Here is a 6,000-nt window from a genome sequence, read left to right as displayed (position 1 = left end):
ACTGATTTTATCAGCTTTTGACAGAGTCACAGTGTGAGACTCATGGTTTGTTCTCAGAATCAACTAGTCATGCAAAATCATAACAAATATAAAAATGTTGACACTTACAGGGCTCAAAAGACTTGTCCAAAATTTCCTGGCTTCAGTGATTAGTTCTGTCCACCTTTACCAGCTTCTTCCCTATACTGATTTATTGATTACTTTTATAAGCACCACTTTATTGCAGGCATTCTGCTAGGCACTAGAGAAATGGAGAGAACAAGCAAAGTTCCTTCTGTTCCACAGCACCATGGTGGAAAAGAAAAGCAACAATATAGTACGCCTGTATTAATTGCTATAAGAGAGATGACACGTTTTTCCAGAGTAGAGCTCACAAGTCATCCATGTATTTACATGAAGAGAATGTGTTAAATCTGAGGTTTGGTCTCTGCCTTCTTTGGCCAAGTGATCCAAAGATCTCCCCATTTCATATTTGGTTGCTTGGGTTCTCTAGCTTAAAGAACCCACTCAGGCAAGCTTCCTGGCTTCACTTTGGCACTTCATCCTACAGCGTAGCCAGTATCAGGCATGGCATACCCACTCATTTAGCTTGGAGCTCTCAGGCAGCCCACACGTTAAGGGAAATATGATTCGTTGTGTATTTTAGTTTCCTTAAGATAAAAAGCACAACACAAATGGATAGTATCTGGGGTGCAATGTGGTATAGTAGAAGGAATAATGGATCAGGAAGCAAATAACAGTAAATACAGCCTTGCTTGCTTTTTTCCCCCAGTACAAAGCCTTGAGTTCCCAAAGCCCGTTCCCTTGCTAACTGTGATATTGAGCAAGTTACATAGTATCTCTGGACCTTGGTTTTCTTATCTGTAAAATGAAAGGGTTGAACTTGCTTATCTCTAAGTTTCCTTCCACCTTTAAAAGTCTGGTAAAAACTTTTATCTACCCTATGACTTCATGTAAAGATCCAACTGGGCTACTCTTCCCCTCTCCTAGGTCTGAGCTAACCTGTGGGGTCATACTATTCAAATATATGGACGTGAAATAAAAATCTGAAAATTATTTTGTGTATGGTAGGATAAGGGGAGCTTAGAATCTAAAATTAAATAGGATACAGTTCCATAGAAAACTTAGGTGGGAAAAGTGGAAATTAATTGAGATAGCCTGCAAGTAGCAAAGCACCACAGGCTTTTGACGTGGCCTGGACAGGCCCTGGTGGTCAGAATAGATGTCCTTTTGTCATTCCTATTACAGTGTGTTTGGTCATTGACCAGATATGTATGGAATGCTTACTGTTGCAAGGCACTAGGTTAGGTCCTAAAAATATTGAGGGAAAAGAAAGCTGAAAACTCCATTATTTGGCTCAAATATAATCAAGCTTAAAACCGCTTTCGGATTTAAGAAGATCAAACAACTTCCAAAAAAATTATAAATAATTAAACTTTTATAATAAATATTGAAGGATTACAGCTGCATATTAAAATTTCTATACATATTTGTTGTTAGGAATTTCTCAAAGAATGAAAACAGAAAATGCTGTTATGAAAGGGCTTGCCAAATTTTTAGTAAAAATAGTTTTCCATATTTGGGGAAAGTGTAATACTGGTACTTTAGATAAAGTGTTGTGTTTGTCTTTGGGCTTAAATGGTGCTAGATAATTGGAAAAATTGCTCTGAATCCATTTAATACAAAAGAGATGTAGTCACCTATCTATCTATCTATCTATCTATCTATCTATCTATCTATCTATCTATCTATCTCTATCTAAAACAAGAAATGAGAACTATAAGACAACTGTATTATTTTTCTTTTTCTATTTTGGTATTTGATCTCAGGTTTTTCAACTCCAGAGACCATGCTCTTCACTTCAGATCATACTGTACGGAACGCAGAGGATTGAGTTTCAGGCTCCGAAACACTTTGAAGTCCAGCATGGAATGGGAAGGAACAAAGGGTAAGAGGGAAGGTAAATTGGAAGAGAATGAAGAATGCTACTATTGGACAGAAATGAAGCCTCTTTGAGGTTGAAAACAGTGGTAATGTTAGCAAAGGCTAGAAGGATCCTAGAAGGATAAGGGTATATAATTAGACAACAGGAAATTAGAGTTTTATTTTCTAAGGCAGAGATATTTAAGACGGTAATACATTTCTGGTTGGGTCTCTGGGAGTAAGTTTAAGTGCAGTGAGAGACAAAGGTCATTCTAGTGAATAAGGTCCAAGAATTGTGAGTTATGTATTCAAATAAATCTATGACATGAATACTGAACTCGCCTAATGTGGTCTGAGAATATGGTGTCTGTGATTGCTGCCTTCTAGAAATTATCAAACTTTGCCTTGTGGCCTCGTCAAATTTGTCAATTTCTTATGGCAGATTTGAAAAGGATATGTATTTTTAGTTTACAGCAGTTATTTTGATATGCTTTTACCCACTGAGAGCTTCTGTCTTTTAATAATGGAATTTACATATTTGCACTTATTCTGATATATTTGTGTTTCTGCTTGCTACATTATTCTTTGGTTGCAAGTAAAAGCCAAAGCCAACTCTGGTTAATATGCACACAGGCAAAGATACTGAGGACAGAGAATCGATAATAAGGCTAGAAGGATGTGGTAGGCTTCAGTTTCCAAAACTACTGCAACAGTATCTTCCATCCACACGCTCTTCTTCAATGTGACTTAGATAGTCCCCCCATCGAAAGGTGGGCTGTGTATATCTTCCTCTTGCATCTGTGTATATTTGTGACAATGGTGGAATTGCAGTCACATGACTTCTGAGGCTAGGTCAGAAAAGGTGATACTGCTTCTGTCTGGTTCTCACGGGATGCTTGTTCTTGTAACTCAGCCACTATGCCCTGAAGAACCTCAGCGACCTATGACGAGACCAACCTGGAAAGGACCCAAAGTTCCCAGCCATCAGCCTGGGCTCATTACTCAGTGAATAACGCAGCACCAAACTTGCTACGTGCATGCGTGAGTCATTTCAGAAGTGGGTCCTCCAGCCTCAGCTGATGCTATGTATCGCAAATGAGCCTTCCCCCAGCAAACCCTGCCTGGATTACAGATTTGTGAAGTAAAAAAATGTTGTTTTACTCACTGAGTTTTCAGGTGGTTTGTTACACAACAATGGATGGTTAGCACAGAGAACCAAGCTTGGAAATGAACAGGAAACAAGGCAGCTTCTGAGAAGCAGGAAGGAGAAATGGACTTTAGTAAATACCTTATGGGTAGGGTACCACCATAACCGCTAACCATTTTGTCTTGTTGCTGTTCTTAAGTTTCAGGTTTTTGTGAAGGGGACTTCTACTGTTTTGCTTTCAGATACCTACTCACTTTTTGGCTACCAGTGGGCAGAAAAACCTGAGTAACAGCCCCAAAAATCTGTAACTAAGGAAAAAGAGACAATTACTCCAAAGGAAATAACAGGACATCTTATTAGTTTTCTATAACTGCTATGACAAATAACCACAAACTTAGTGACTTTAAACAACAGAAATTTATTATCTTATAGTCCAGAGGTCAGAAGCCAAAAAGGGGTCTCACTGGGCTAAAATCAGGGTGTCAGCCGAGCTGTACTCCTTTCTGGAGACTCCAGAGGAGAATCTGTTTCCTTGCCTTTCTAGCTTCTAGAGGCTGCCTTCATCCCTTCATGCATTTTCAAAGCCAACAATGTTGCACTTTCTTCCATTTCACCTCTTCCTCTAATTTTGACTCTCTTTTGCTTTTAAGAACACTTGTGAATACATTTTGCCCACTCTACTAATCCAGGATGATCTCCCCAGCTCAAATTCCTTAATCACATATGTAAAGTCGCTCTTCTCATGTAAGGTAACATATTCTCAGGTTCCTGAGATTGGGGAATGAGGGGGGGGGCATTAGTCTACCTACCACAAAAGCAGAACTGGTTCTGAGTGCGCCCCACCTCTCCAAAAATATGTCCTTTACTCTACACATACTGGTTTATATTTTTTCTTTCTCCATTTTATTGAATCCATCAAGTTATTCTTGTTCCACTTTTTTTTTCAGTCAAATAGTTTTTAACTTAAACATCCAATTTATATTTGCCTATATGGTGACTGTTATATTTATCATGCATAATCAACTTATATTTTTCTGTATGTATTTAGAGATAGCATCCATATACATTGTCAAATAAGTCAAAAATCTTAATATGCTTTTTGCTCTCTTATGCCTTTACTCTCATGATAAGATCATTTTAGTTTCTGATTTTCATTATTTCTTTTTACTTAATGAGCAATGATAAAGACTTAATTAAAAGTTTTATTTTCTGTAACAGGAAGTGTTTGGGTTGCAAATAGCAGGATACCCAACTAAAGGTGGCTTAAAATGAGGAAAACTTATGTCACATACAAAGAAGTTCAGAGATAGGTTGTTCCTGGATTAATCTGGTGTCTCAATGATGTCATTAAGGATCCAAATGTTTTTTACTCGCTGCTTTCTTTCTCAGGCTCATCCTGACCCCGAAGGAAGATGGCTGCTGTAGCTCCAGCTGTTGTATTTGCACACGGCCCTGTCTGAAGACAGTGCAGTAGTTATCTATTGCTGCATAACAAATCAGCTGGTTTATAACAACAATAACTTATTATCTATCATGGTTTCTGTGGGGCAGGGATTTGGGAGTAGCTTGGTTGGGTGGTTCTAGCTTAGGATCTCTCATGAGGTTGCAGTTAAAGCCATCAGAGACTGCAGTCAACTGAAAGCTTGACTAGACTGGAGGATCCACTTCAAAGCAGCTCACTGACATGGCTGGCACGTTGCATGAATGTCCACAGGACACAGTGGCTGGCTTCCCCTAGAGCAGTGGTTCTCAACTGGGGGTGACTTTGCTCTCCAGGGGACATTTGGCATTGTCTGGAGACATTTTTGGTTGTCACAAATGGGCAGCTAGTGGGTAGGGACCAAAGATGCTGCTAAACATTGTGTACTGCACAGGACAGTCCCTGACAACCTGAGTTCTCTGGCCCCACGTGCCTACAGGGCTGAGGCTGAGAAACTCTGCTTAGAGCAAAGGAACCAAGAGATCAAGAAATGCCTTTTATTACCCAGTTTGTAAGTCCTCTGTATTCTGTGTTAGAGACACCTGCACAAGGGTGTAAATACCAGGAGGTGAGGTGGATTGGAAGCCACTGTGGAGGACGGCTACCATGGCCAGGAAGCTTTTCCTGACCCTCTTCTCTTTTCTTCTATTTGCTGCCTTCTTCTTCTTTTTTTTCCAAAGTGGAAAACCATTCTTATGGTTTCCCCACCAGACTTCTTGTTACTTTTCTTTAGTCAGTGTTGCATGATAATGCCTATGTCTAAACCAATCATTTGGAGACAGAATAGAATTGCTATGATGAGTGTAGATCAGTTTATATTCACTCTCTTACTGGGGCTGGGGAGAGGCCATATTCTTTAAACACCTGAAGGTTAAGTTCTCAGAATCAGAGTTTTGCCAGTAAGGAAGAGAGAGAATGCCTTGGAGTGGGTAACAAACATAGTGAGCTGCCTTTGCTTACCATTCACTGTTTTTTGTATTGCATGTTTTCTGTTTTGATTCAGTTTTATTTTTGGTAGAATACATTTTCCAATAATAATTTAAGAGATGATCACCCATTTGAATCCTTATGTATCTGAAAATATACTCTGTCTTCAATGTTAGTTGAGTAGAGAATTCTAGGTCAAAAACAATCCCAATAGAATACTTTGTTCCATTATCTATTAGGATCCATTTGTTGCTGATGAGAAGTAGGTGATCTGGTTAGAATTTCCTTTTTGATCCTTGATGCTCTGAAATTCCATCATGATGTCTACAAGTGTGGTGTTTTTCACGTATGCACTGAATAGGAGCTTTTAGCCTGAAGATACAAGAACATTTTAAATAATTTCTTTGAGTAGTTCCTTCTATCCCTTCTCTAGATCTCCTATTAGATGAATGTTGAAACTTCTGGATTTATTCTCTATATTACATGAATTTTTGCCATTGCCTTATCCTGTCTCCTGCAATCT

The sequence above is a fragment of the Rhinolophus sinicus genome, chromosome 17 (genome assembly GCF_057876585.1).
Source record: "Rhinolophus sinicus isolate RSI-liver-muscle chromosome 17, RSI-T2T, whole genome shotgun sequence".
In the NCBI taxonomy this organism is placed as follows: Eukaryota; Metazoa; Chordata; class Mammalia; order Chiroptera; family Rhinolophidae; genus Rhinolophus; species Rhinolophus sinicus.
This window is presented reverse-complemented; position numbering follows the sequence as displayed.